This window comes from Suricata suricatta, chromosome X (assembly GCF_006229205.1).
Source record: "Suricata suricatta isolate VVHF042 chromosome X, meerkat_22Aug2017_6uvM2_HiC, whole genome shotgun sequence".
Classification (NCBI taxonomy): domain Eukaryota; kingdom Metazoa; phylum Chordata; class Mammalia; order Carnivora; family Herpestidae; genus Suricata; species Suricata suricatta.
In genome coordinates this window covers 105,716,804-105,738,290 of record NC_043717.1, presented here as the reverse complement: position 1 = coordinate 105,738,290, position 21,487 = coordinate 105,716,804, and the positions used below count along the sequence as shown (strand labels likewise).

Here is a 21,487-nt window from a genome sequence, read left to right as displayed (position 1 = left end):
GTGCCCATACTGCCCTTCATGCACTGACCTTGCCATAAGGCTTTTGATAGATTCTTAGTTGCTAAGTTTGACACTGAGTTCCATTAATTTCTCTATCACTTTTTGGGAATTGGTAGGGGTGAAGGTGGGGGAAGGAATCATATATGTAAGTGAATTTGCCATATATGACAACTATTCCTCAAGGCTGGTTTCATGGGCATACAGTCTGCGCAGTCATACGCAGGCCCAGCTCTTTAAAAGGCCCTGTGCTTGGTTTAATGTTCTGCTGTTACCATTTTAAAATTCTTTATTATCATTGTTTATTAATCTCTACACCCAATGTGGGGCTTGAATTCATGACGCTGAGGTCAAGAGTCAGTGCTCTTCTGGGGTGCCTGGGTGGCTCAGTTGGTTAAGAGTCCAGCTCTTGATTTTGGCTCAGATCATGAGTTCATGGTTTGTGGGTTTGAGCCCCACATTGGGCTCTCTGAACCCTGTCAGTCCAGAGGCTGCTTCAGATCCTCTGTCTCCTTCTCTCTCTGCCCCTTCCCCACTCCCACTCTCTCCCTCCCTCTCTCATAAATAAACATTTGAAAAATTAAAAAATATCATAGATGAGGCCAGCCAGGCATCCCACCATCTTGAAATTCTTAAGAATTGTAAACATGAAGCCCTGTATTTTCATTTTGTACTAGGCCCCACACATTATATAGCTAGTCTTGCTATTCCTAAATAATTTTCCATTAAGTCCTAAATATTGTCCAAGTAAGTTTCACCTCCCTCTGTTCTTTCTACCCTCTAGTTATAGCCCACATACAGCTACATTTTTTTTAGGAAGGCTTCTGGCCGAGATCTGAGGGAGGCAGCAGTTAACCCACATATTACAGATTGGTCTGAGGCTTTAAATTCAGCCTGGCAATCCCATAATGAGTATTATCAGTTTTCCTAGTCCCCTTAAGGGAAAGTTGTGCACCATTTAGACCATAAATAGACAAGAAATATTTACAGAATGCTATAATGAATAAACCACGTCTTCTTATACTTTAGAGAAGACATTTTATGGAGCACTTCCATTGTCCATAATGCTGATACCTGAGAGATCTTTTCCTAGTTTTCCAAACTACTGAACTTTACATCTATCCAGATTCTCCACCAATGTCTGGCTGGCTGTGGGCTAAGGAGAAAGAGCTTTGCTTTTCATCATATGGTCATTCTTGGTTGAAAACCTCTGGTTTTAAAGCAGTCACCCTAATCCGTTTAAGTTTAGGCTCTGCATCAGAGGTACTTCTGTGGCTAGTGTCTTTTCATTTGGAACAGATATGGTAATGGCTTGAGGGAAATGACTCTGTGACTATTAAAGTCTGCGTGCTAGTGACACGCTTATGATCTAGCAATCTATCTCTTGCAGGACTTGGTCATCCATGATTTAGCAGTGTATTAGGCACTGGTTTTGGAGAGAGCACTCTGAACCTTATTTCCTTCCTACTCTTGTTGAGGATCCTTTTGACTTTTAATCTTTAATAATAACAACCCTCGATTGTTCCAAGTTTTCACCTCTGGCCCAGCATTTATTCTGCATATGTACTTGTTTGACTGCACTCTAAGCTCACATTCTTTCCCCTCACATTACCACTTAATGGTAATCTCTGTCGGTGCTCCCTGCAACCCAGTTTCTAATCTATTAGAGAATAGTTGCAGATGTTCCTATTACTTTCTAAGTGCTGCATCAGACTAAGTTTATATTCAGATTGCCGCTGCTTTTACTAAAATTGCAATCTTATATTCTAAAGTATTTGTTTCCTTATGAGTTGTTTTATTACTTCTTATTTCTACCCAGAGAACTTCTCTGGTTGGTCTTTTTCATTCAGTTTTCCCTGAACGTAGCTCTTAAAATTTAGAGCAGCAGTATCAGATTCTTGGGGAATAGCTTTAAAAACAACCACTTGTTTACTAAACTCTAGTCATCATTTGTTGTACAATTTAGCTTGGCTTTTTTTTGTCTAAAACTTCATTTGCCTAGGAAGCACCCATAACCATAGAAAAAGTGAAGAAAACCAGAAAAATATCTTGTTTCCAATTCAATCATGGAATAGGTATTTTATTTCCTGAGCACCTAATAGGTGCCAGACACTGTCCTAGGCACTTGGGATGTATCCCTGAGCTGAACACATACAACTCCCTGCTCTAGGAGAGCTTATATTCTGGCAGGGGGAAGGCAAATAATAAACGAGAAGCATCATAAATAACTAAATTATACGGTATGTTCACAGGTGATAAATGCGATGGAAAGAAACAGAACAGGATAGACCAGGGATCAGACGACCGGCTGAAACTTCTGCACACCTGCAGCATTTACATCCAGTGTTCTTCTACCCCCTGTCTTGTCGTGTTCTCCCTGTCCTAAACCACCAGTCACTATGTCGTTTCTCTGATCGCCTCCACAGCCAAATCTCTTCAACAAGTGTCCACACTTTCACTTTCTCCCTTCCCGGTCTCTATGCAACTAAAACTTACCTAGTTTCTGCTCCTACCTCATCACTGAAACTGCTATTGCCAAAGTCACCAATGACTACTATGCTGCCAAATCCAGTGGAAAGGAATCAGAATTTTGATACTGTTGATCGTTCCCTCTTCTTCAAACATGCCAGCCTCTTGGAATTCATTATACTGCTCTGTAGGGGAGCAAAATTTTCCACCCCAAAATTGTCTCTTTGGCATGTGGATTATTTTGGGCTGATTATTTTTAAGAAACAGAAGGCTCAAGAAGGTGGTTGGTATTTTTTTTTTTTTTTTGCTTTTCTGCTAACTGCCTAAAACAATTTAGATAGAGGACCTGCTCCAGAAAGGGAGCTATTCCCATAGATAACTACAGTATAACTTGAACTAGGTGTGGCAGCCAGGGAGGATCATAGCAAAGTCTGTTGTTAAAATTTTTCTCTGTTTTTGTATGGGTCAGCAAACATTTGTTTACCAAACATTTACTCTTTTTCATCTACCTGTGAATTGTCTTCTTCCCTTTGAAATCCCAGACTCCTACCCCATTTCTCCTTAGCTCTGAATGGCATATAAGCCTCAATTGTCCGACTGCCTGTAGTCCTCAAATTCCTATGGAGCCTTTATATGTTCATAATTAAATTTATTTTCTCCTGTTAATTTGTCTGTCAATTTAATTCTTAGGCATTTTGAAAGGTATAGAAAAACTTTTCCTCCCCAACACCACTCTCTTGCTTATCTTCCTTCATACTTCTCAATCTCCACTGACAGCTATGCCATTTCTGACCAACCTTTAAATGCTTGTGTTCCTCTGGATTCTATTCCAGTCCCTTCTTTTTTTCTTATTCTTCCTGGTTGAAATCACTATGACTTCAATTATTATCTATATATTCACGATTTCTAACCTTTTATATCTAGCCAAACCTTTCCCCTGAGCTTCAGATCCATATATTTATATATAACTGCCTACTACTCATCTGTACCTTGATGGTTCATAGACACTTTAAACGATCTATCCCAAAATGATTCACCTTCCCCTGCCAAACCGTCCCTTCCTCTCACTGTCTCAACTCACTAAATAAAACCACTATCTTTCTATTTATTACATCATTTTGAAATCTGAAATTCTGGGGTGCCTGGGTGGCTCAGTCAGTTGAGCGTCCAACTTCGACTCAGGTCATGATCCTGTGTTCTGTGGGTTTGAGCCCCATGTCAGTCTCTGTGCTGACAGCTCAGAGCCTGGAAGCTGCTCCGGATTCTATGTCTCCCTCCTCTCTACCTGTCCCCCACTCTCACTCTGTATCTCTCTCTCAAAAACAAAATAATAATAAACAAACACTAAAAGAAAAAAAAGAAACCTGAAATTCATACTCTCCTTTCAACCTCCTCATTTCTTCCCCCACACAATAGTCAGAGTGACCTCTAAGGATATAGATCAAACCATACCATTCTTTTGCTTAAAACTCTTCATTGGTTCCCTTTTTGGGGCTCCTGGGTGTCACAGTCGGTTGGTTGAACGTCTAACTTCGGCTCAGGTCATGATCTCACGGTTCGTGGGTTCGAGCCCCGCGTTGGGCTCTGGGCTGACAGCTCAGAGACTGAAGCCTGCTTCAGATTCTGTGTCTCACTGTCTCTCTGGCCCTCCCCTGCTCATGCTCTGTCTCTCAAAAATAAATAAATGTAAACAAAATTCTTTTAAACCCCTTATTGGTTCCCTTCTTTTTAATGTGGGTTGTTAAGTTCTTCTAGTTTAACATCTAAGTCAAAGTTGCTGCCATCCTGAACTATTTGCAGTATTCCAAATACTCCATGTACTTGGGCCTTCACACCTGAAACAGTCCTCCTATCACATGCCTATTGGTCCCTCTTACCTCTCACTTTATGTCTCTTCCTGAAGTCTGGGCTAAGAGCCTCTGCTAAATACTCCCATAGAACTTGGTATTTCTCCTGTCATTGGCTTGTCATCACTTCTTTCCCTGGCTGCCTCTCTTGCTGGACTGTGAGCTCCAGGAGGGAAGGGCCAACTCTGTCTTGCTCATGATTATGTCCCCAGCACATAGGAAGTGCACGGCTCACGGCAGGGGTTTAGTTGGTGCTTGTTGAAGGAACAAGCACCAAGCCCAGGTCAACTTGAAACCCACACATTTCAAAAGAGGAAAGTCGATCATAAAAAAAAGAACTTTTTTCAGGATACTTGGGTGGCTCAGTTGGTTAAGCATCCAACTTGGATTCAGGTCATGATCTCATAATTTGTGAGCCTGTGCCCCATATGGGGCTCACTGCTGTCAGCATATCGGTGCAGAGCACGCCTCAGATCCTCAGTCCCCGTCTCTTCTGCCCCTTCCCCACTTGTGCTCTTTCTCCCTCAAAAAAATAAAAACATTTTTAAAAAGGATAATTTAAAAAACCAATTAATTTATGCCACAGAGCACTATTTTTTAATTTTTTTAATGTTTTTTTTATTTATTTTTGAGAGACAGAGAGAGACAGCGCGAGCAGGGAAGGGTCAGAGAGAGAGACACACAGAATCCGAAGCAGGCTCCAGGCTCTGAGCTAGCTGTCAGCACAGAGCCCGATGCGGGGCTTGAATACACGAACCATGAGATCATGACCTGAGCCGAAGCCGGACGCTCAACCAACTGAACCACCCAGGCATCCCTACTACTTTTTTTTAAAAACAATAGTGTTCAGCTCTTGGTAGTGGGATTATGGGATTATGGTTGACTTTTTCCCTTTCTTCTACACAACCTTATTTACCAAATTTTCTATAATGAGTGTGTCTTTTTCATGGAAAAATGTTATAAATTATAAAATCAAATGAAGAACCCTACTACAAAATATTGTTACTTCTTTTCTTCAAAATAGAGTATCATATACAGTGAAATATGATCACTGGGTTCCCCCCTCAACTTTGCTGGAAGATGAATAACAACATGAAATCTCTGCCTTATTTAACACCAACAGAAGCATATGTTAATAACATAACCCAAGTTCCACAAGTCACATCACTACATAGGACCTGAAATGCTACCAGTGCTCTTCATGTCTTTTTAAATTCTGTAGCAACTATTTTTAATAAGAAGAATTCAGATCCTGGTTTGATGCACAAAAACAGAACTTTATTTTTATATTTGGAAGTAAACACGACAAAAATAAGAACGAATTTTTGTCCTGAAATGTTCCAACAGGTTTGGATGACTGGGACAGGGTCTTCTGCTCTGAATGGCTTGTATTTTTCTCAGTGGGAAAATAACACTACAAGAGAAAAGTAAAGTGGAGTTAAACAACTTGAAAGGACTAGTATACATACATCACATTTTGTTAGAAGAGGAAATAACTGCAACAGAGTTCTCAAACTGTTCAGTGTTATGTTTAACTTCTGTTTTTTCAGTTTGCCAGTGCACCATCTTCTGTTACTGTGAGGTGTACAGATGAAATACACTGTGGCAAATACAAGAATTTCTGAATAACCAAGTGAAGTTCCATGCCCCAGTAAACGGCACACAGAGACTGTTTTGTTAGTCTACTTATGTCATATATGTGTGGCTGTGTTGTGCATACATATGCACATCCATGTACTGCATTAAATGTATACAAAGCAATTATATAATCATACACATACATGATTATTATATATTTATGTATTGCCTTACATAAATCATTGTGTGTGTGTATATATATATATATGTATACATGTATATATACATATATACACATATAATACCTTCTATAAGGCTATTGTTTCCTCTGAGATAAGTCGCATTTCCTATTCATCCAGTCCAAACGTTTCCTTTTGCAGCTTGCTGAACTGAAGCCCAGGAAAGCTAAGGGAACTGCTCAAGCTCCCACAGTACAAAATGGCAGAGTTGAGAGTAAAACCAGAATCTCCTGACACTAAGATCAACGGCCTATTATTCCACTCCTCTCCTTTTCTGTAACTGCATTATAATTTTTAAAGCATCTTCACATACATTATATTGTTTAAGCTACACAAAAGACTTTCAGCTGATGGTATCAAGTTGCTGACAGGTTAACTTACTTGCCCATGAAAATGCCACTAGCTAATGGCCCTGAGTCTCCTGACCCCCAGTCCAATATTCTATTCTCCAAAGTATACTTATTTTCTTTTTTAAAAATTATTTTGTTTTTTATTTATTTTTGAGAGATAGAGATAGTGTGAGCAGGGGAAGGACAGAGAGAGAGGGAGATACAGAATCTGAAGACAGGCTCTGAGCTAGCTGTCAGAGTCCGAAGCGGGGCTCGAATCCAGAAACCGTGAGATCATGACCTGAGCCGAAGTCGGATACTCAATCTACTGAGCCACCCAGGTGCCCCTATTTTCTTAACAACCATTTTATTTATTATAACCATCTTATTTATTTTTTAATACAGATTATTGTCAAGTTGGTTTCCATATAACACCCAGCGCTCATCCCAAAAAGTGCCCTCCTCCATGCCCATCACCCATTTTCCCCTCTCCCCCTCCCCCCATCAACCCTCAGTTTGTTCTCAGTATTTAAGAGTCTTTTATGGTTTGCCTCTCTCTCTCTCTCTCCATAACTCTTTTTTCCCCTTCTCCTTCTCCTCCCTCATGGTCTTCTGCTAAGTTTCTCCCGATCCACATGAGTGAAAACATATTCTTACCAACCATTTTATTTTTAGGTGGCTCTTCATAATTATTTCGGGAGGTAGAAACACAGGCCAAGGCTAGGGGATCTGTAAGCCTGAGGGCCAGCAAGTCCCTGGCATATGATTCTGGGATCCCCTCTCTCAATAACTTCTAATATGGAATTATTTCAGTTTGAGAAACAGGTAGCTGAAACTAACAGCTAGAATCCAGGATTTGATTGCAGATCTGTCAGATTCCTGAAGCTCCTTTCCCTGGATATGTACCATGGTCCATACATATGAGCAACTATAGCCATTATTATTTAGCAGCAGTGTCCCTCACGGAGCCTCAGAGTTAAAGCAGGAGGATTCCATTTATTTCTTCTGGAGGACTGAACCACATATACCAAATAGTTGTACCCAAACAACGTGGCACATTTCTTGCCACCCTCTTAGCATCCAAATATCCCTAGTGATGATACAGTTTCGGAAGCTGATAATCCTGTGGCCCAAACATTTGTAGGGTAAAAAAAATACACATCAATCAAACCGAGGCAGTGGTAATAAGAATCAAATATTACATACTTCAATTACCTTTGTTCTCTTACTGGTTTTCACTAACTGATTTTTCCTCATCTTCTGCTGTTTTCTCTATCGTCTCAGCATCCTTCTTTTCTTTCTTTCTGTGTTTCTTCATATTCTTTACAATTCTGTTGACTCTCTTTCGTAAAGGATTGGCCCATTTGCTGTAAAATTAGAAGTTGAAAGTGAAACCTTATTTCTCAACACTGATAGAACAATAACAATGGGGGTTATAAAAGAAAATAATGATGGGGTACAAGGAGAAGGCTCGTTACCCGCATAACTCTTTGTACACACTCCCACCTGACTATTTAACTCACCATATTTAACAAACAGGATAGAAAACACTGAACGTGGCTCACTCTTATTTATCACTGTAGCCGTTACTGTGACTCTGTATAGTATCATTTTGATCAGTTGATCCTCCTCAACAGGAATGCTGTCCTCCTTGTCTCTGCTGACAACAATGTTACTCACCCTTCAAGACCCAGCTGACATGATATTTGCTTTGGTAGCCTTCCCTTTTATTCCTAGCCTATAGGGATTCTTCCCTCCTACGAACTTCAAAACTAAATAGTAAATAGTTCATATTATATTATCTTCTACAATTTTACAAGTTTGCACTTTCACTCACTATTGCGATCATTTGGAATTCAATCTTGCACTGCCTTGAATTTGTGTGAACGGTCACAGTTGGGGATGATAGAGAGCCTATCACAGGCTAAGAACTTGGCCAGGTGTTTTAAATACTTGATCTCATTTAATCCTCACAATAATAGTCTCCAAATAATTAAGCTGGGGCTTAAAGAAGTAAGATAGCTCACCCAAGGTCACACATAGATAGTAAATGGCGATGCTAGCGTTTGAACTAAGGTCTGTTTGACCCTAAAATGCAGACTCTTTTCATTAGACAACACTGCAGCATTAGCAGATAATGACTAATAATGACAAATGTGATAGACCTCCCATGTGCCAAGACCTTTGTATAAGCACTTCATGTGCATAATCTTATTTAATCTTCATGATGACCTGATGAGGCATTTTCATTTTTCAGGTGGGGAAACTGAGGCACCAAGAAGGAAAGTATCTTGCCTGATGTCACCAGACGTTGTGGTGCCAAGATTCAAATCCAAACCTGCCTAAATCTAAAAAGCAATCTCTCACTCACTATGCAAACATGTCCATTTCTCCCCTCAGAGCTTGGAAATACCTTCAGGCTAGAGCTTTATCTTGTAACTTTATATACCATAGAGAACCTGGTACCTAATGAGGGTTCAGGAAATGTTAGCTGATATTTATGTTTATAAGAGCTTTCACTTTCTTTTTTTAAAAGATTTTATTTTTAAGTTATCTCTACACCCAATGTGGGGCTCGAACTTACAACCACAAGATCAAGAGGTGCATGCTCTATTGACAGCCAGCTAGGTGTCCCAAGAGCTTTCACTTTCTAAAGACCTAAGCACAAGCCAAGGAGGAAAACTAGAAAATGTTTAAAGCAAAGGTATAGATGGACACTCAAAAGAGAAAGAAATTTTGCATATGATATTATCAAGACGGAATGACAGATACATAGGTACTGTCCTCAGCTCGAAGCTAGGTAGTCTACAGAAGAGGACACCTAGCTCCAGACAGTGCTACTTAGCTATACAGGGCGACCAGGTTCTTTTTTTTTTTTTTTAATGTTTTCTTTATTTTTGAGAGACAGAGAGTGACAGCATGAGCAGGGGTGAGTCAGAGAAAGAGGGAGATACAGAATATGAAGCAGACTCCATGCTCTGAGCTAGCTGTCAGCACAGAGCCCGACGCGGGGCTGGAACCCACGAACCGTGAGATCATGACCTGAGCCGAAGCTGGACGCTTAACCGAATGAGCCACCCAGGCGCCCCCAGGGCAACCAGGTTCTTACTTAGCATGTGGGGCCCAGAGACTGATAACCCTGCCTCTGAAATGATGACTTTGAAAGTAATATTCACTTTTCTCCCCTCAAACTGCATTACAGGGTTGTCACTGAGCTCTACCAGGTAAGATAGATATGGAGCGAATAACTACATTTTTCTCAATCATAAAAAAAAAAGCACCAGGCATAAATGAAAGTGGGTGAAGGCCAAAAATATATTCATGATTTACCTATGCCCTCTTTGTTGAGCTATTAACTTCAGTATCAAAACAATATGATAATCCCCAAAATGAAACCATTATGTAGTTCTCAGTCTATTGGGGCCAGATGTGTTTCAGAATGCAAAATATTTGGGGTTTTAGAAAGGCAATATGACATGATATACTGAATATTACACGACACTCCCATGAAGTCTGGGGCAATTTCTCATGCTCAAACATGGTAATATTTCTATAACAAAATATACGAATATTCACTCTAAGCATTAAATAAGGACTAGGAAATGTCTTAGGTCAGGACAGCTCAGGTTTTTCTACCAGAGTTAGAAAAAAAGCTTTAGGTGTGCAGAGCGTGTTGGATTTCAGAATTTCAGATAAGAAATTGGGAACTTACACTTTTTTCTAATGTTGTGGGCTTCAATATATTCTATTTCACATAAATAAAATGACTGTTTTCTTTATATAGAGATTTTATTTTAAATTTAATGGCCTACATCTCACCTCAATTGACAAAGAAAAATGCAACACGATCTTATTATTTCAAAACGTACTGCACTAGTCTAGGTTGCAGAGAACTAGGTTTTAGGTTCAGCCTTCTAACATTCATTACTGCAATCCAACGTTAGATAGTCTACCCAGTATCTAATGAGAATGCCCAAGGGGGATAGTAGAGGTGAAATGATGAGTCCAGAGTCCTACAGGTGGTTTTCTTCATTTTGTATAAAATGTCATATTGTGGCCATCATACTCACACTTGAATTGTACAGATCAACTTACCTCATATGAATTCACTCATTAACACACTTGCTCATTTATGAAATGAACACCATTCTAAATACTAGAGACATAAAGATGAATAATATACAGGCCCTGCCCTATAGATGCTTAAAATTTAGGATGGAAGAGAAATAGATGAGCTGATAATTATATCATACTGAGATAATCCAAACAGAGGTAAGCAGAGATTTGTAGGAAACAAACAGGAAACAGATAGGAAACAGACAGACCCAGTCTGGGGCAGAGATTTGGGGTAAGCTTCCTAGAGGAGGTGAACTCTAAGCTTGGGCCTGCATCCAGAGTGCGGTGAGCCAGATAAAGAAGAGTGAAGACGGGAAGATGTATAAGAGCATCTCGATCAGTGGATGGTACACTGTGTGAAAATATCAGAGTGGCAAAGAAGCATGTTCTTTGTAAACATCAAGTAGACTGGTGTGGCTGGAAATACTAAGTGGGGTCACTGGGAATTTCTCATGATGCATATCTATGTTGTTGTAAGATTTTCTCAAAGAATTCCCAGGAATCTAGATCTAGGAACAGAGAAATGGTGTGGATTCAAATTTAATGAAACAAAGGAGCTGGAAAGAATGGATTAATGTATCAGACAATAGGATCCAGGCTGGATAAAGAAATCAGATGATGCTAAAAAAGAGAAAAACAGAGGAAAATAAAGAATTAAAGAACCTCCATGTCTCAATGAGAACAGGTGTAACAAGGGTAAAAGAAAAGAAAACCTAGAAGACAAAGTATCTATGGTCAAAGAGTAGTTTGAGATTTGGAGTTTAAATTTTCACTCAGAGGTTCAATTTTTAAATTTTTAAAAAATTTACCCATTTTGAGAGAGAGCATGTGTCAAGAAGGGCAGAGGGAGAGGAAGAGAGAATTACAAGCAAGCTCCGCACTGTCAGTGCAAGGAGTCTGATGTGGTGCTCAAACTCATGAACTCATGAGATCATGACTTGACCAAAATTGAGAGTCAGACGCTTAACCGACTGAGTCACGAAGATCCCCCTCAGAGGTCCAATGTTTGATGAATGACAAGACTCAGGATATGGGCATGAAAATGGCTGGCCAATGCAGAATACAGAAAAGATTCTTCAGAATTGAGTACATCGGAGAACTCTGAAGCTATGGGTTTAGATGGCTCATAGAGGCTACCCATGGAGATGACCAGATGGTAGCAAGTGCCCAGACCAAAGTAGGAGCTCAATAAATAGTTGCAGAAAGAATGAATGTAAAAAAGATTGAAGTGGCGAGTCTAGTATACTTCTACATGGACTATGTGTCAGATTCATTTGGAGTGCTTTAGAAAATACAAATTTCAGGTCCAAATCCCACACTTACTAAATCATGTTCTCTTGAGTACAGCCTGGTAATCTATATTATTAAATATTCCCAGGGTTGGGTCCATAGAACCCATCTACTAACTAGAATATAATAAATACTGGTCTAATGGGTTGGTTTTTCCATGTTTCTTAACAAATTCTAATTCATTAATAGAAGTACACATTTTTAAGACAGTTAAAGAACATAACATTAATTTTATAGACAAAAGATTTACCAATTTATCATTTGAAACATCAAAAAGATAGAAAATCCACCAAAATGACCGACTAGATTCCTCCATTCATTATTTACTGAGCTGCCTACCACACAGTCTTAGAGACCTCTGGTTTTCAGACCTGAGTTTACATGAGAATAACTTACTGTGTGCTTGTTAAAACACAAATTTGGGGCTTTAACCTTGGAGTTCTGATTCACTAGGTCTGGTGTGGGGCCTGAGAACATGTATTTCTGACATGCTCCCAGGGGATGATGGTGAGATTAGACAGGGACCCCATTTGGGGAACCACAGCTCTAGACACAAAGCTTAGCCCCCTGTCCTCACAGAAGTTACAATTTAGCCAGAGAAATAAAACTAATAACTGGAAAAAAGGATAATTATGTGTTAGATGATGTAGTTAAGAACACAAGTGCAGAAAGAGGCCAGGAGAAAAGAGGAAAGTTGGGATCTGGAGCATTTGCACAACACTTCATGGATGAGTTGGGGCAGTTGCAATATGAAGGTAAAGAAAGAATTCAAATGAGTGAAGAGGATGAAGAAGAACAATCTCAAGATTTGGGAGCAACGTGGGCAAAAGAACAGAGACAAGAATAAAGCCTGGGGTATACCAACATTAATAAATATAGCTACCTGCATGGAGCAAAAGATACACGTAGCATTATATGAAATGCTATTGGAGTTACAGAATGAGTCTAATATAGAAAATTTTGAAAGCCACAGCCCTTTGAGTGGGCTTAAAGCAACAAGATACCATTGCGTTTTCATCTCCATTTCTTTTCTTCCTATTTTCTATAGTAGACAAAGCAAGGAACTCAGAAGATAGATAAGACTGTAATCCTTGCTCTATCATTGTGCAATCTTGAGCAAGAGACCAAACTTCCCTGCACCTCTGTTTTGAAGGTCGTAGAAGACACTGTATGTGAAAAATTTACATAAACTGGAAAAGGCCAAACATGTTAATTGTTTTTATGTATACCTTTTTTATGGAGTGTGACTTTTTACTTTGGGTATTTGTATATGCCCCTTATGAGACTACGCGTTTCCTGAGAGCAGACTATGATTTGAATCACCTTTTTGTCTTTCACACCATCTAACACATGAGGTCTGGAACCCAGATATTCTTGAATGGATTAGAAGTTCCTGAATAATATAATGAAATGAAATAACACACTGTCTTTTGAAGATGAATCTGGCAGGCCCTTACATGATGGATTAGAAGGAGAGCGGATTAGGAGCCATTAGGAGTATAAGTTCGAATTGGCTTGGCAAGTACCCTTACAAACTCCCTCCTTAAGGCCAAAGCCATATATTCCTATCAAAGTGCCAGGAACCTTCTCCAGGACTTGGCTCCTAGCCATCTTCCAAACCCTACTTGCAGTCCCATCCTAGTTACAGTCTCTCCTGGATAAATTCTTTGGATTGAACCCCTCATTCCAATGCCCTCTGCAGTTCTCAATCCTTTCTTTGCCTCTGGATGCTAACTGGCCTTGTGTTATAGGACTGAATGCTTGTGTCCCCAAAACTCATATATTTAAGGCCTAGCTTCCAATGTGGTTATATTTGCAGTCTGGGGACTTTAAGGAAGTAATTAAGTTTAAATGAGGTCATAAGAGTGAGGCCTCAATCAGTACAATTAATGTCATTATAAAAACTCATTTTTCAGTTTTCTAAACTAAAACAAGAGAGTTTGCTCCTTCTCTCTCTTCTCCTTCTCACATGTATCAAGGAAAGGCAATGAGAGTTCACAGTGAGAAGATGGCCATCTGCAAACCAGGAAGAGAGCCCTCACCAGAAACCAAATCAGCTGGCGTTGCAATCATGGACTTCTAGCCTGCAGAACTGTGAGAAAATAAATGTCTATTGTTTGAGTCACCTGGTCTCTGAAATATTGTTATGGCAGCCACAGAAGACTAATACACCTTGGGTTTTGTTGTTGTTGTTGTTGTTTGTTTTTGCTCCTCTCCTAAAACTACTTACCCAGGACAAAAGACAGCACACAAGACCTGGACTAAGGTAACAATAAATGTAACAATAAATAAATGAGAAGAGGCAAATCTTAGACTCATTCCAAAGGAAACCAAAAGATGACAAGTAGACTAAGGAATCGATTACATATTAAAAGTAAAGGAAAGGAAATAGTCACAGATGACTTTAAGGTTTCTAGCCTGGGAGACTAAAGAAATCACTGACAGAAATGGACAGCTGTCAAGGGGAGATGATTTGAGAGAAAAATAAATAAATTTGATTTTGTACATGTTGCATTTAAGGTGCTAACACAACATCTAATTCATGACAGCATTTGAAAATATGGAATAGGTCGTGGTAAGGATTTCAGGATTCAGATTTAAAAGACTCATTCACTCAGAGAAGCCCAGAATATTAAGATCAGAAAGGACCTTAGAGACACCTGGGTAGCTCTGTCGGTTGAGCGTCCAACTCTTGATTTTGGCTCAGGCCATGATTCCAGGGTTGTAGGATCAAGCCCTGCATCAGGCTCTGTGCTGAGTGTGGATTCTGCTCTGCTTAAGATTCTCTCTCTGTCTCTGTCTATCTCTTTTTCTCTCACTCTGCCCCTCTCCCCTCATAAATTTTTTTAAGCACCAAAAAGAAAGGACCTTAGAAGTCTTATCTAACTCAATTCTCTACCCTAATTTTATAAGAAAACCAATACCAAAAGATGTTAAACTCAGTATAAAACTAGTAGAAAAGGCAGAACTAGAAAACAGATCTTGTTAAATGTTCTTTCTGCTACATACCTGTAATATTGTCTGGTAGATGAGAATAAGACTTTGGGAAACAACACAGTTAGGAGAACAAAGAAAAGCAATCTGAAATGGATCAGAATGGCAAAGGGAACAATGAAATCCAAGGAAGGAAAGTTTCAATAAGGCAGTCCTCAACAGTGTTCTATGTGACCAAAGGTCAAGCTGGATGGGAACTGAGAAAAGGCCACTGCACTTTGTATTGAGGTTATTAGTTACTTGGCAACAAAATGTTCTTTTTAATAGTACCTACTACTCCAGACCTCTCTAAAATGCTGCCCTCAGAGTCCTTGCAATGGGACCATTTCAGACATATAATCTGCATATAATGAGATTCTCTTATTATTTCAGTAACTAAATTACCTTGAACAGGGTCCAAGAAGAACTGGCTTCATGTGAGTGTCAAATCTATAGTGACTCATGTTAGAGCAGGCTTCCAGTTTGCTCACATTCTCATCTGATCATATTTTACCGAAGTTCTTAGAGACTAGCCATACTTTTAAAATTTACAGACTTTATTTCCTTTCTCTGAATTGATATGTATATAATCCAGGAACTTCAAACCTTCCAGCAGTTGGCTAATTACTGCATAAAGCTTTTCAAAATAACATTACTAATCATATTGTACAGGATAATGAAACACACAAACATGGAGATTTGAAAATGTAAATGCTTATTTTTAAAATTCAATGGATGATGATTTTTAGGCAATTGTTGACACATTTATTCCCAATTCTTTACCTCCCATTCTAAGGAAGTATGCGGTATTAAGACTATCTGCATAATGAAAACCACATTCTAATACATAGAATCACGCAGCAGGATTTGTCTAAATGTAGAAATTTTCAGTAACAGCCATCTGGCAAGTAGCAACATTGAAAGTGTATGAGGGATGTGCTATTTACATCATCTGTATATCAGATGATCTACAATCTTAAAAAAAAAACATGGCGTTTTGTTAGCTGAAAGAAAACATAGTTTTGTCATTTTCAGATTGAGTTCTGGATTTTTTCTTAATTCAAAGTTGCAAATCCAATCTGAGGAAGAAAAAAACCCAAGACAATGCACTCCATCTGAGTTTAATAGGCGTAGTATTATAATGTTTCAATTTTCCACCTTACCAAAGCTATGTACATAGCAAGTATCATATTACTATATAATACACAGATGTTTAACTGGCCTATGCATAAAGATTAAACTTTATCTAAAAACAGATAAAAATTAGAAACTAAACTTGGCACTCGAGACTCCTGTTTTTGGCATTCTATTACTGGAGCCACCGCTCTTCTCTACCACTAGAGCCCCCTCCCCTGCTTCCTTTCCTCCTCATCCACCTGATCTTTTCCTTGCTTCATCTCTGTGTAAGTCTTAAGCCTGCCAGTGACACTTAAGCCTAATGAGGTTTCTGATCCCTATTAATGAGAATAAAAATAGATCTTACATAACCTTGAAGATGTAATGAATTTCAAAATGCATCTTATATGCAAGTTTAATAAGGCTATTAGTAGCAAATTCTTAGAAAGCCTTTCACTACTACTCTCTGCTCTCTTTTGTATATGTGCAACCAATTCAAGCCGGCTTGAGTTCTCTGTGTACCTGGTTCAAACCACATCTGAACTTAAGTCAAGTAGAAGTAAACTAGAGATTGCATTACAGATTATCCCAGAGGCAAAGTTCAGCCACTTCTGCTGAGAAATGACAAGCAGTGAAGGGGTCTATAGTAAGGGGACTCCATCTGGACGTAATGAATTCTGTGGGAGCCCCCACCAAATCCTGTCCTCCCTTCAAAACTCAACTCAAACAGCACCTCGCCCACAGAGCCCACTCTGCCCTCTCCCCTTCAGCCTGATCCCCATGCCTCAAAACTTTGGTAAGTTATCGCCGCCACCCCTTCAATCCTTAATTATATTCCATCATACATTATTATTTAACATGTCATGCTTGGGGCTTATTTTAAGGTAGTTTTAAGCTCCTTCAAAGTAGGGCCTATGTCTTAGACATTTCTGTATCGTCCACGATACCTAGCAGAGAGTTAACTAAATACGGTCAACTGCAGAAAGCATGAGTTAGGCACCAAAGGAATAAAATACATTTGGCTCTGGAAAGTGATTATCCTCTTCCCCTTAACTGTTTTCATTTCTCCCACCTGCTCATATTACTTCTCATGTTTCATTCCTCTAACTCTTGCCAGCTGTTAGCTCCTGAGGCATCTGTAAATGAAACACACTGTCCAAATTGTAGGACGTATGGAATGTCAAAACTTCACTTGTCCTGGCTTATCACTAAAGGCCAAGAGGGGAGAGATGCAGCATCTGAAGGAATGTATATTTAATGTATAGGACACGATCCAGCAGGAGGAGAAGCTTAATAGTAGCTTGCAATGCCTCAAAAGTTCTTCCAACAAATAGGCCCAGATCACATTACTGCAGATCTGCTTTTGGCGTTTAGCCCCTAGTTAGCTGATTTAGACAAACCATGTTTGGCGACTTCCTTTTCTTTTTTAAACCACAACGTATTGATTTTACTGCTGCATCTATTTCCCTTATACGGGTCATTTATTCAACCTACTATAATACTTTATCTATCTCTTTATTCTCTGAAATGAAGAACAGAAAGTGAGCTAAGGGGATGGTTCTAAAGAGGTATCTTGACCCCAAAAAGAAAGAAGTGGTTACCAGGCTTTGGCTTCCATCTAAGCTCCTTGTTTGGTACCAAGTATAGGATCTCTATTCGAGCACAACTCTTCTCCTTGCCTCTAAAATCAGCTTGCCAGTGTCCTGTCCACCGTCACACATCCACTGTGACTGGAAATTAAGCTAAGCAGCAAGCACTAAGCACATATTCTGGGGATGCACAAAACAGCCCAGAATGTCTGAAGAAACAAATAAATTTTTTAAATAAATAAATAAATCATAGAAAACCAAATTCTTAATGTTCAATATACTATTCACATTGTTCAAGTCTCTCAAGCAGTTTTTATCATATAGAAAGAAGAAAATATATTCTTATCAGGAAATAATTCCTTGAAATTAATTTTAAAGAAAAATCCAGTGTACCTAAACATCCCTCTAAAAGTCCTTGGCAGAGACACAGTAGAGGAGCCATAATGAAATTATTACAGTAGGCCTATTATAACCAGACATCTAGACTGTACGGCATGATCCTAGCCACCATTTGCTAACAAATATTGTTTCATTTTTGTTCATGGGTTATCTTTTATCTGAAATCAAACTCTGAAGAGGGAAGGGCAAAAAATTCCACTCCTATTCTCAATCACCTGTGGAAAGAAAGAAAAGGGGAGGGGCCTACAAATAGGGATCACACACTCAGTATAGAAAACTAAGTGAAAACTGAGAGAAAAACTGTCATATAGCAAATGGGAGGAGTTGAAAGGCTACAACTTTACCATATCTTCAAAATGGTCTGAGAAAATGATGTGAGTGATGAGAAAGATTAAATTACCAAAGGACTGCCATTCAGGCTAGCCAATGCCATCTACTATATTTCTGTATTTGCTCAACCATTAATTTATTCAACAAAAATGTATTAAGAACCTTAGTATATGCAACACCATGCTATGGACTGAAAATACAGTGATGAATATGACACACTCATCAAACTCAAGGAAAACGTACAAAAAGGAAAAAAAGACTTAATGATTTTTATGGAAAATGAGGTACAGTCTCAATCTTCCAGCGAAATCTAAACAATCGTCTGGTAACTCAAATGTCATTTTCTTATTAACTCAAATAACACCAAAGATGCTTAATTTTCAACTGGTACCTTTTCTTTACCACAGAACTAAAGGAAATCCTTACTTTCAGCGTCATGCTAGTGCCAACCCGGCACTTGCACAAACCTGAGAGTGAGTGTCTCCTTAAATTTTGTGCTCCAATCGCCTCATTCACCCCACCATGGTCCTGGCTCTGCTCAATATCTCTACACCCACTGTTCTAGTGGGTAGTGAGCTTTTTTTTTTTTTAAAAAAAACCTTGTAAGTATCATGCCAATAGGCCACAGGGATTTTATATAAGATGCTAAGAGGAAACATGATACAAAGCGGCCTGAAGACAGACCAAGGCTTTTAAGACCCAATGGTAGATGAACATTTACTAGATGGAGATAACACTTCCGGGAACCCTTCTGATTTGCAGTTAATAACCACTTCCACTCACACGCTCCCAGCTCACTAGTGTATTTTTCCTCCCAACTGTCTGATGAGGGAATGTGCAGACCATGCAAGGGTATGTCTAAATTTATGGGGAAATGACATGAATTTAAAATATTATGGTAACTTGCGGGGCCTGGGTGGCTTAGTTGGCTAAGCATCCAACTTCGGCTCAAGTCATGATTTGGCAGTTCGTGAGTTCAAGCCCTGTGTCGGGCTCTGTGCTGACAGCTCAGAGCCTGGAACCTGCTGCGGATTCTGTGTTTCCCTCTCTCTCTGCCCCTCCCCCACTCGCGCTCGCTCCCTCTCACTCTCTCTCTGTCAAAATAATAAACATTTTAAAAATTGTAAAAATACTATGGTAACTCTATTTTAGGTTTTTCCTGAGCCAGCTTCTTTTAGACAAGAGGAACACAAACATAACCCCCTTGTTTCTCGTGCATATGAATAAATGTGTCTACACAGAAATATCCAAATACATGCAGCAATCAGCAAATAAAAGTTTATGTTTGCCTACCTCCTCCGCCAAAAAGAGGACCAACAAATGGGCAGACATCCCAGGATGATCGTGATGATCACACCAAGCACAAACATCCGGAACATCTGTGTAGGCTCTGTTGGTTTAATTATATCCTGTTACTTTTATGACTTAAGCAAGAGAAGCAAATATGAGCTCTTTCATTAAGTCTTTATAAAAAAATATCAGTGAATAAAGTAAAATAAGGAAGTATTCTTATATGACAGGTAAATATCTTTGCTACTCTATTAGTAGCAGAAGTTTATGAAACCTTCTTAAAATACAACTAAAAGCTACACTTGAAACACCTGTCTCCTTAAGGAAGCCATAACAAAATGATCCTAATGTTTTTGTTAACAGACTATTATGACTCACACTCTGTATTTCTTCCTATGGCCTAAGTGTGTTTTTTCCTTGGCCATATGTTATACATCCTAGAGCACTCAAGGAGGGAATTAATCTATGAACAGTTAAAAGAATGGCTTCTTTAATGTTTACTTCCAAATTATAAAACAGTAAACAAGAAATCAAGAATTTGCAGGTAAATAAGCATATTTTATTCTTATATTCATTTGGAAATCCATTCTAATATGACTAGGGAATTATAATTCATGGTTCAATTTTTCCCTCCACAAAAGCCAAATGTCTCTTCACACATAATATAAAGACTAAACCGATGAATGAATTATAAACACTGTGTGACAGTGTTGAAACTGTAATACTATATTCATGATCACGATTCAGTTTCCATTATTAATATTAGATGTTCAACAAAGACCTGTAAATTGAATAGGGACTATATTAACCCAAGACATTGTTTTGCATGCATCCTTTTTGTAGTATTTGTTAGTGTTTAATCATATCTAATATGTCCATCATGGGACCAACTGGTAATATATCTCCACAATCCAAATGCAGGAGGAAAAACAGATGGTCTAGTTCTCAAAACTCTGTAAATAAAAAACAAAATCTTGAGAACCTGATTCAAAAACAATAGAACAAAGATAAACTAATAAACAAACCTTAACAAGGAACATGCAAGTCTACTGTTACATACTGAGGTTTGAAGACAAGATAAATGGGAAGAATTCTACTTGAGTAGGAAAAAAATGTGAGAAGAGAAAAATAAGCTAAGGCATGCCTCATTGGTATCTTCTCCCAAGCACTGAAGGTTAGATCTCACAGAGCCTGGAATCTCTGGAACAAGACAGAGACTGACTGAAGCAAAAGAAAAGATGAGACTACTTTTGAACTGCCAAAGTCATATTACAGGCTAAGCAGAAACTACTCATGAATAGAGACCTGCCCACCTCTGGACTTTTACAGACAGTGTTGCTCCTGGGCTGGAATCTCCCTTTAGATGTTAAGCTGAGAGATCCAAATTTAAACTGATCCCATTGTGACCTATTTATTCCATTTTTAAAAACATAAATATAATAAATGTAAGAGGATGAACTTACTATCCTGTAGTGGGACGAAACAGTTGACGTTACTGATCTTGGAGGATGAAAAACAGCATCTATTTACCAAACATTCAGTCTTCTTATAATTTTGCTGCTCATTGCAAGGCTTCACCACCTGATTCTCCTTTGGAATGCATGCTTTTAGGAACAAAATCCAAAAAAATTAATTCAGGATGGTTAATAAGCACTTTCCCTAATTAAATAATTAATGCAAGACAAAAAAAAAGAAAAACATTCAAACTGGTACATTTACATGTTTTTAATGTTTATTATTTATTTTTGAGAGAGAGAGAGAGAGAGAGCATGAGCAGGGGAGGTGCAGAGAGAAAAACACACACACACAGAATCTGAAGTGGGCTGCAGTCTCTGAGCTATCAGCACAGAGCCTGAGGCGGGGCTTGAACTTCCAAGCAGCAAGATCATGACTTAAGCCAAAGCTGGACACTTAACTGACTGAGC

At 38.9% G+C, this 21,487-nt stretch overlaps 1 long non-coding RNA gene across 1 annotated transcript; it reads right to left on the bottom strand.

Annotated features, from left to right (window-relative positions):
• Positions 1 to 5,569: 5,569 nt before the first annotated feature.
• LOC115283262 lies at positions 5,570 to 21,151 on the bottom strand. Its single transcript, XR_003904977.1, has 4 exons — positions 21,026 to 21,151; positions 19,566 to 19,662; positions 7,675 to 7,826; positions 5,570 to 5,727 (listed from the first exon to the last, which is right to left on the bottom strand). It is a non-coding gene; the product is annotated as an uncharacterized LOC115283262 (long non-coding RNA).
• Between the last annotated feature and the right edge of the window lie 336 nt (positions 21,152 to 21,487).